Source organism: Triticum dicoccoides, chromosome 2B, assembly GCF_002162155.2.
Source record: "Triticum dicoccoides isolate Atlit2015 ecotype Zavitan chromosome 2B, WEW_v2.0, whole genome shotgun sequence".
Taxonomy (NCBI): domain Eukaryota; kingdom Viridiplantae; phylum Streptophyta; class Magnoliopsida; order Poales; family Poaceae; genus Triticum; species Triticum dicoccoides.
The window spans coordinates 720542676-720553205 of NC_041383.1; the positions used below are offsets into that span (position 1 = coordinate 720542676).

Below are 10530 nucleotides of genomic sequence, written 5' to 3' on the forward strand. Positions count from 1 at the left end.
GACTTCTTCTGCCGTATATTACTTTTTTTAAGGTCGGATAGCGTATATTACTGAAATATGTCCATGCAAAAAATTAAAATTACTGAAATATGTGATTGACGTGGTCTTCTTTTTCTGTTTGAAAGAAGGTAGTAATTCTATTGACCTGCACTGATGTTGAGGTCAGGGTGCAGGTTTGTAATATTCTAAATATCATGACCTCATTATTTTTGCATTTTTTAAAATTAAGATGATATTTATATAGTAATTTGATTGCATAATTCTGCCAACTTAAGTAGTGTAGGTAGCATGTGTCGGCCAACAATCGACACGTATCAACGTCCTACACCACCCATGTGATCACTAACGTTGCCTCTGATGATCGGGTCGCCCTCGACGACCGGGTCGACTCCGGTCACGGTTCTGTCGAAAGCTTCCAAGACCGTGCGCTCCACTCCCAAGCTCTCCGTCCTTCGATAGGCGCGCCTGGTACGCCTCCTCCTCTTCCTCCGCCTTGCGCCGCTCTTCCTCCTCGCTTTCATGTAGGGATGGGATGCTCCCAGTGCCACCTCGCCTAGTGCACTCGGACGCTTATCCACTGCCAAGGCGGGCGGGAAGACGCCGGCCAAGGCGGGGGGAGTGCGCACGAAGGGGCGGCGGGGGTCTTGCCTTTCTCCTTGCCTGAGAAGAAGCCAGAAGCCCAAGGTGGCTAGGTTTGTCACGGGGGACTAGAGGGGTGGCTATATGAGGACGGGGCGTATAGAAGAGGTTGAGGACTAACATGTATTTTGTTATCTTCATCCTAATGCAATAATTATTGAGCATCACTAAGGAGTAACGACAATAGAGGCATAAAGAGATAGCGAAAAGCCGGAAACTAGGCACCGTGAAATATTTTAAGTGATTTGTTGATGTCATCGGTGTGTGCACGAGGGATGATTTTTTCCTCCCGTTGTAACGCACGGGCATGTTTGCTAGTGAATACATAAAAAAGGGACAGATATGACGAGGCGACAGTCCAAGACTTGAAGATTTTTTATATCTAAAAATGAATATATAAAGAAGAGATAAGGCGTTGGCCTTATCTTAATACATTTTTTGTTTTTTAACAAATGTGTGATATGCCAATAAGTAAATCTCAAAACTAAATTTGTTTGGTTGATAATTGACATAGTTGAATCTCTATTATTTTCCTTAAAACAAAAGCAACATGATTACGTTGGACCTACTGTGGCGCGGAGGACCCTCCCGAGCCCCCTCGCAGGTGATGGGAGAGATTGCTAGACAACCTCCCAGCGCCCCGCCTCCCGCTCCTCCCCTCCCCTACCGCCGCTAGAGGGCGTGACTAGGTGAAGCCTGACCAGCGGCGGTGGCGGCAGGGCTCGTTCGCCCCCTTGCGTGTGGATCCAATGTAGGATGGATCAGACACGCAAAGGCGCCGCGATGCAGGGTTGTTTAATTTACATAGTAATTGAATCTATATGCTTATCGTTTGAACAAAAGCGAAATAATTATGTTGGACCTACTCTAGCGTGGACAAACCCTCGACAGATTGTCCGGTAAAATGAAAGATGCTGAGATCACCCCATCTAAAGATTGGAATATGAGATCGAGACTGACATAGATCGACCGTCTCGTCAACCCATGCCATCAGTACTTATGTTTCGAGACAAGAGTATAATCTAATAGTATTAAAGTAAGGGGCGCATGAGGTTTCTATGACATGTAATTTAGAGCTGGCCAAATTTCTGCTGCTTTGACCAACAATTCACCAAGGCACAATTTTTTTGACATATCCAACCTAAGTGTAGATCCATGATGAAACAACACCTTCCTAATTGGCTGCGGGTGGTTGGTGGACCGGGGTTACAGCGGAGGGGTTGAAGCACCGTGGTACATCACCTACCCAGTCCGTCCACTGGTTGACGGTGAAGGCATCCGTGGACGTGGTGTTCCTCCCACTCCTTCTATCTTACTTTTGGTGAAAACTTGATCTTCGGATCGGACGGTAGCGACGTTCGTGGTCGTGCCCTTCCTGGAGGCATAGTCTTGGAGTCCTTGGTCCGGCATGTCCGGCGCACATCTTCCAAGATGATCGCTCCTCGTGCTGGTGGTCTCCGTCGGCTCTAAGCGGATCCCTTTTTTGCACATCTTGTAGGTGCTTGGTAGTTCTTGAGGTTGTGTGTCGGTGCCCGGTTTTTGTGTATATTGCTTTGGGTGTGTGTGGCGTTCATTTTGTATCAGTTGCTTCAACGTATGTGATGATTGTTTTACAATATAAACAGGGAAACTCTTTTTCATTCGTTAATTGGCTTCTCAAATGACGATGACTATACAAATATTGACGACGAGAACGTTATAGGGGAGAGCGTCGGATCGCCCCTTCACAATTCTCGGATTTGGTGTTTTTTTCACCACGATATAACTTTTTACAAATAAATTTTGGAATCTATAACTCCTAACTCCTGAAAGACCCGTAATTTAGAATCTCTGTGCCATTGATTACAGGCACGAATGTCATAGCAACTGAGGTCTGACACGTCACGTTTTGTTTTCGTTCGGTAAATCAGTCTAAAACAGGCTTCATCCCGAACGCCAGCATCAATCCTATCTTCTTCTCCCCTTGCTCCACCGCTCAGAGCACACTGCTCTGTCTCCGCCACGCAATACAGAGAGGAGTGGCCTTCGCCGGCGACGAGGCTCCTCCCTGACCAGATCCCGCCACAGTCGCGGCGGCAGGGGTCGAGGACGACGACCACGAGGGATCCGCGGAGGGGGCCAGGGATTTGGCGTTTGCTACAGCCGAGCACCAGGTACTGCGGCGCTACGACTCAGCTCCTCGCCGACCGGAGCAAGGTGCCGTCGCGGTCCGATGCCAAGCGCCGCCGCGAGCACCAGGCCGCCGCGCTCGGGGCGACGCTGCCCGCACCATCCCTGCGATGCGCCCACCTCCAACCCGGCGGCGATGGCGATGTCCGCGAGGCCCGGGCGCGAGGGAGGCGATGGCGACCAGCTGAAGCGGCGGCGCCGTCATCCTACACCGGGAGGCGGGGCCTAGTGGCGCACGAGGCTGCGGGACGCGGAAGGGGGAGAAGCAAGGGAGGTACTGTTCGAGGAGGCGGGGCGCGGAGGGAGAGAGCAGTGGAGGTGCTGACGCTGACGCCGCGGCGCTTCATGGAGGTCAACTAGGAGGTGGACGAGGCCTTGCAGCTCGCAGCCGACCTGCTCGCCGATGCGCCAATAGGGATCTGCTCGCCGGCGGGGACGCCGTTTTCTTCTAGTGATGTGCGGATGGTGAACTGCTCGCCAGGATTCACCCCGAGCCCAGGTATTCCGCCGCCTCCTAGTAGCCGCCCGAGCTGTGCTCATGTGCCTTGCCGTTAGCTGAGCTCTCCTACTGCTACTGACCTGGGACGAGCACAACAGCAGAGCACATGCGTGCAGATTTAGTTAGAACAGGAAGTTTCGTCACAAAGAATGGCTCAGGTTCAGCTTAATGTACACTGAAACTTTGCACTTTTGTTGTACAGGGAGTGGGAGTATCGGGGATAGGATATGTGCATCGAGCTGAGGGGGCTGGTGTTCACTTCAGGTTTCTTGCCTCAGTCAGATCAATTCTGGAGTCCTTGATCTCCTCGTCCTTCATCAACAGCTGGTACTTGCTTTCGTTTACATTTGTGTCATCATTTCTTACAATCTAATGCTGAGTAATACAATTTTTCTTGTATGATTTGGGCTGTAGAAGCTGGTGGACAGAAGAAGAAGGGGCGAGGTGTTCTAAAAGGTTTTAAAGCATCTAAGAAGCGTTTTGCCAATGGATCTGCAAAGCTAAATATTACATTCTCTGAAAAATTGGGTGGTACAGTAGGAATGAACCATCGTTCGTTCAAGGATGACGTGGTAGTCATAATGAAAAGAAAGTTACCACTCATTGGAATGAGGATGTGGTCGGACATTCACCCTACCATTCATTGACTCATTGTTACAGATATGATAGTGCGTACAATATTTTTCACATGTGTTATCTTATTTTACCATCGATAATGCATTGCTTATGTATATTTATTTGCTGTATGCTTTACAGGACAGATGGGACCTGGAAGATACACCAGAAACAGAAGAAAAAGTTTTCAAAATTGCGAAAGAGAGATATAGAGGCTGGCGATCAACTCTAAGCTCCACTTACAAGGCATACAAAACAGATGTAGCTAGATTGGCTAATCTGCCAGAAGATTTACAACCAGAAGAGTGGGAATGGATGATTGAGTACTTTGGCACTGATTCAAAATTTCAGGTTATCTCTAAGATCACGGTTTGTCTATTATGTGTTAAGGTGAAATGGCTAGTCTCATTGGTTATATTTGGTTTCAATGAATTGATAGGAACGCAACCAAAAGAACGCTGATAACTGTAAGAAATAGAAGACAAAATACATAATCGGATCAAAATCTTACTCACAAGTTAGTTTTGAGAAGGTACGAGTCCAACTAAATATGTATGCCTTGCTGCTAAATATGGTGTCATGTTTCAAGCATCTCATTGTTATATTACTTGCAGAGAAACTTGGAAACTGGAGAAGAGCCAGATTGTATTGCTCTATGGGAACTCACCCACACAAACGATGGAACATGGTCTAACACAGATTCCTAGAAAGTTTACGTGAGTACACTGACTTTTGGTTATTCTATAGTTTAGTCAATGATGTGCATTTGACATGTTTCATCATCAGATGCGATTATTCATGCGTTGGACCGTGTTATTCTTGTTTCATCTTTTATAGTGTCAATATTGATGCTGCATCTATAATTGTTTCTATCATTTTTAGGAACAAGCACTTCAAGAGGTTAAAAATAAAGAAGCTGAAACTGAAGGTCCACTTTCAAGTGAGCAGAAAAACAATGTTTTTCAGACCTCTTACAAAAACACTCTGGAATGCAAGTCATCGCAGCCTCGTGGGTACGGATACATGGCCAAAACTTCAACTGGTTCTGAAAAGTTCCGTATCCAGATTGAAGAGCAAGCTCGTGCTACAGCTCGTGCTACAGCAGCCACCCAGGAGCGAAACTCTCAGCTCAGCCAGCAGGTCAATGACTTAGAAGATCAACTACAAGCTGAACGTGCTAACACACAAGAGAGGATTAACTTGGAGCGTGCTGAGAGAGAACAACTTGAGGACCGATAAGTCTCTTTACTCGTTCCGCAATACATCATTTCATAACTAACTCATTAGTTATAATGCTTGCAAGGCTTACGTGATGAGTATTACTGAGAGGGCCCAAAGATACCTCTCCGACAATCGGAGTGATAAAACCTAATCTCGAATTATGCCAACTCAACATGTACCTTTGGAGACACCTGTAGAGCACCTTTATAATCACCCAATTACGTTGTGACGTTTGGTAGCACACAAAGTGTTCCTCCGGTAAATGAGAGTTGCACAATCTCATAGTTGCAGGAACTTTGTATAAGTCATGAAGAAAGCAATAGCAACATACTAAACGATCAAGTGCTAAGCTAACGGAATGGGTCAAGTCAATCACATCATTCTCCTAATGATGTGATCCCATTAATCAAATGACAACACATGCCTATGGTTAGGAAACATAACCATCTTTGATCAATGAGCTAGTTCAAGTAGAGGCATACTAGTGACACTATGCTTGTCTATGTATTCACACATGTATCATGTTTCCGGTTAATACAATTCTAGCATGAATAATAAACATTTATCATGATATGAGGAAATAAATAATAACTTTATTATTGCCTCTAGGGCATATTTCCTTTAGTCTCCTACTTGCACTAGAGTCAATAATCTAGATTACATAGTAATGATTCTAACACCCATGGAGTCTTGGTGCTGATCATGTTTTGCTCGTGAGAGAGGCTTAGTCAACGGGTCTGCAACATTCAGATTCGTATGTATCTTGCAAATCTCTATATCTTCCACTTGGACTTGGTCCCGAATGGAATTGAAGCGTCTCTTGATGTACTTGGTCCTCTTGTGAAATCTGGATTTCTTTGCCAAGGCGATTGCACCAGTATTGTCACAGAAGATCTTCATTGGTCCCGATGCACTAGGTACAACACCTAGATCGGAAATGAACTCCTTCATCCAGACTCCTTTATTTGCTGCTTCCGAAGCAGCTATGTACTCCGTTTCACATGTAGATCCCGCCACGATGCCTTGTTTAGAACTGCACCAACTTACAGCTCCACCATTTAATAAAAATACGTATCTGGTTTGCGATTTAGAATCGTCCGGATCAATGTCAAAGCTTGCATCGACGTAACCATTTACGACTAGCTCTTTGTCACCTCCATATATGAGAAACATATCCTTAGTATTTTTCAGGTATTTCAGGATGTTCTTGACCGCTGTCCAGTGACCCACTCCTGGATTACTTTGGTACCTGCCTGCCAAACTAATAGCAAGGTACACATCAGGTCTGGTACACAGCATTGCATACATGATAGAGCCTATGGCTGAAGCATAGGAAACTCCTTTCATTTTCTCTCTATCTTCTGCAGTGGTCGGGCATTGAGTCTGACTCAACTTTATACCTTGTAATACAGGCAAGAACCCTTTCTTCGCCTGTTCCATATTGAACCTTTTCAATACTTTATCAAGGTACGTGCTTTGTGAAAGTCCAATCAAGCGTCTTGATCTATCTTTATAGATCTTAATGCCCAATATGTAAGCAGCTTCATCGAGGTCTTTCATTGAAAAACTTTTATTCAAGTATCCTTTTATGCTATCCAGAAATTCTATATCATTTCCAATCAACAATATGTCATCCACATATAATATTAGAAATGCTACAGAGCTCCCACTCACTTTCTTGTAAATATAGGCTTCTCCAAAAGTCTGTATAAAACCATATGCTTTGATCACACTATCAAAGCGTTTATTCCAACTCCGAGAGGCTTGCACCAGACCATAGATTGATCGCTGGAGCTTGCACACTTTGTTAGCTCCCTTAGGATCTACAAAACCCTTCGGTTGTATCATATACAACTCTTCTTTCAAAAATCCATTCAGGAATGCAGTTTTTACATCCATCTGCCAAATTTCATAATCATAAAATGCGGCAATCGCTAACATGATTCGGACAGACTTAAGCATCGCTACGGGTGAGAAAGTCTCATCGTAGTCAACCCCTTGAACTTGTCGAAAACCTTTCGCAACAAGTCGAGCTTTATAGACAGTTACATTATCGTCAGCGTTAGTCTTCTTAAAAATCCATTTATTCTCAATGGCTTGCCGATCATCGGGCAAGTCAAGCAAAGTCCATACTTTGTTCTCATACATGGATCCCATCTCAGATTTCATGGCCTCTAGCCATTTTGCGGAATCTGGGCTCATCATCGCTTCCTCATAGTTTGTAGGTTCATCATGGTCAAGTAACATGACTTCCAGAACAGGATTACCGTACCACTCTGGTGCGGATCTTACTCTGGTAGACCTATGAGGTTCAGTAGACACTTGATCTGAAGTTTCATGATCAATATCATTAGCTTCCTCACTAATTGGTGTATTTGTCACAGGAATTGATTTCTGTGATGAACTACTTTTCAATAAGGGAGCAGGTATCGTTACCTCATCAAGTTCTACTTTCCTCCCACTCACTTCTTTCAAGAGAAACTCCTTCTCTAGAAAGGATCCATTTTTAGCAACGAATGTCTTGCCTTCGGATCTGTGATAGAAGGTGTACCCAACAGTCTCTTTTGGGTATCCTATGAAGACACATTTCTTCGATTTGGGTTCGAGCTTATCTGGTTGAAATTTCTTCACATAAGCATCACAGCCTCAAACTTTAAGAAACGACAACTTTGGTTTCTTGCCAAACCACAGTTCATAAGGCGTCGTCTCAATGGATTTAGATGGTGCCCTATTTAATGTGAATGCAGCCGTCTCTAAAGCATAACCCCAAAACGATAGCGGTAAATCAGTAAGAGACATTATAGATCGCACCATATCTAGTAATGTACGATTACGACGTTCGGACACACCATTTCTTTGTGGTGTTCCGGGTGGTGTGAGTTGCGAAACTATTCCGCATTGTTTCAAATGTAAACCAAACTCGTAACTCAAATATTCTCCTCCATGATTAGATCGTAGAAACTTTATTTTCTTGTTACGATGATTTTCCACTTCACTCTGAAATTCTTTGAACTTTTCAAATGTTTCAGACTTGTGCTTCATTAAGTAGATATACCCATATCTGCTCAAATCATCTGTGAAGGTGAGAAAATAACGATATCCGCCACGAGCTTCAACATTCATCGGACCACATACATCTGTATGTATGATTTCCAACAAATTTGTTGCTCTCTCCATAGTACCGGAGAACGGTGTTTTAGTCATCTTGCCCATGAGACACGGTTCGCAAGTACCAAGTGATTCATAATCAAGTGATTCCAAAAGTCCATCAATATGGAGTTTCTTCATGCGCTTTACACCGATATGACCTAAACGGCAGTGTCACAAATAAGTTGCACTATCATTATCAACTCTGCATCTTTTGGCTTCAACATTATGAATATGTGTATCACTAATATCGAGATTCAATAAAAATAGACCACTCTTCAAGGGTGCATGACCATAAAAGATATTACTCATATAAATAGAACAACCATTATTCTCTGATTTAAATGAATAACCGTCTCGCATCAAACAAGATCCAGATATAATGTTCATGCTCAACGCTGGCACCAAATAATAATTATTCAGGTCTAAAACTAATCCCGAAGGTAGATGTAGAGGTAGCGTGCCGACTGCGATCACATCGACTTTGGAACCGTTTCCCACGCGCATCGTCACCTTGTCCTTGGCCAGTGCTCGCTTATTCCGTAGTCCCTGTTTCGAGTTGCAAATATTAGCAACAGAACCAGTATCAAATACCCAGGTGCTACTATGAGCTCTAGTTAGGTACACATCAATAACATGTATATCACATATACCTTTGTTCACTTTGCCATCCTTCTTATCAGCCAAATACTTGGGGTAGTTCCGTTTCCAGTGACCAGTCTGCTTGCAGTAGAAGCACTCAGTTTCAGGCTTAGGTCCAGACTTGGGTTTTTTCTCTTGAGCAGCAACTTGCTTGCTGTTCTTCTTGAAGTTCCCCTTCTTCTTCCCTTTGCCCTTTTTCTTGAAACTAGTGGTCTTGTTGACCATCAACACTTGATGCTCCTTCTTGATTTCTACCTCCGCAGCCTTTAGCATTGCGAAGAGCTCGGGAATTATCTTGTTCATCCCTTGCATATTATAGTTCATCACAAAGCTTTTGTAGCTTGGTGGCAGTGATTGGAGAATTCTGTCAATGACGCTATCATCCGGAAGATTAACTCCCAGTTGAATCAAGTGATTATTATACCCAGACATTTTGAGTATATGCTCACTGACAGAACTATTCTCCTCCGTCTTGCAGCTGTAGAACTTATTGGAGACTTCATATCTCTCAATCCGGGCATTTGCTTGAAATATTAACTTCAACTCCTGGAACATCTCATATGCTCCATGACGTTCAAAACGTCGTTGAAGACCCGGTTCTAAGCCGTAAAGCATGGCACACTGAACTATAGAGTAGTCATCAGCTTTGCTCTGCCAGAGGTTCACAACATCTGGTGTTGCTCCTGCAGCAGGCCTGGCACCCAGCGGTGCTTCCAGGACGTAATTCTTCTGTGCAGCAATGAGGATAATCCTCAAGTTACGGACCCAGTCCATGTAATTGCTACCATCATCTTTCAACTTTGCTTTCTCAAGGAACGCATTAAAATTCAACGGAACAACAACACGAGCCATCTATCTGCAACAAACATAGACAAGCAAAATACTATCAGGTACTAAGTTCATGATAAATTTAAGTTCAATTAATCATATTATTTAAGAACTCCCACTTAGACAGACATCTCTCTAGTCATCTAAGTGATCACGTGATCCAAATCAACTAGACCATAATCGATCATCACGTGAGACGGAGTAGTTTTCAATGGTGAACATCTCTATGTTGATAATATCTACTATATGATTCACGCTCGACCTTTCGGTGTCCGTGTTCCAAGGCCATATCTTCATAGGCTAGGCTCGTCAAGTTTAACCTGAGTATTCTGCGTGTGCAAAACTGGCTTGCACCTGTTGTAGATGGACGTAGAGCTTATCACACCCGATCACCACGTGGTGTCTGGGCACGACGAACTTTGGCAACGGTGCATACTCAGGGAGAACACTTCTTGATAATTTTTAGTGAGAGATCATCTTAAAATGCTACCGTCAATCAAAGCAAGATAAGATGCATAAAGGATAAACATCACATGCAATCAATATAAGTGATATGATATGGCCATCATCATCTTGTGCTTGTGATCTCCATCTCCGAAGCACCATCGTGATCACCATCGTCACCGGCGCGACACCTTGATCTCCATCATAGCATCGTTGTCGTTTACGCCATCTATTGCTTCTACGACTATCGCTACCGCTTAGTGATAAAGTAAAGCAATTACAGGGCGTTTGCATTTCATACAATAAAGCGACAACCATATGGCTCC

At 44.0% G+C, this 10530-nt stretch overlaps 1 long non-coding RNA gene across 2 annotated transcripts; it reads left to right on the top strand.

The window, feature by feature from the left end:
* Nucleotides 1-2533: 2533 nt before the first annotated feature.
* Nucleotides 2534-5157, top strand: LOC119365847. Of its 2 annotated transcripts, none has more exons than XR_005175788.1 (7): nucleotides 2534-3307; nucleotides 3510-3634; nucleotides 3725-3975; nucleotides 4064-4273; nucleotides 4362-4454; nucleotides 4537-4638; nucleotides 4805-5157. It is a non-coding gene; the product is annotated as an uncharacterized LOC119365847 (long non-coding RNA). The 2 variants fall into 2 exon arrangements; XR_005175787.1 differs by having other exon boundaries at nucleotides 2535-3307; nucleotides 3722-3975.
* The last annotated feature ends 5373 nt before the right edge of the window (nucleotides 5158-10530 follow it).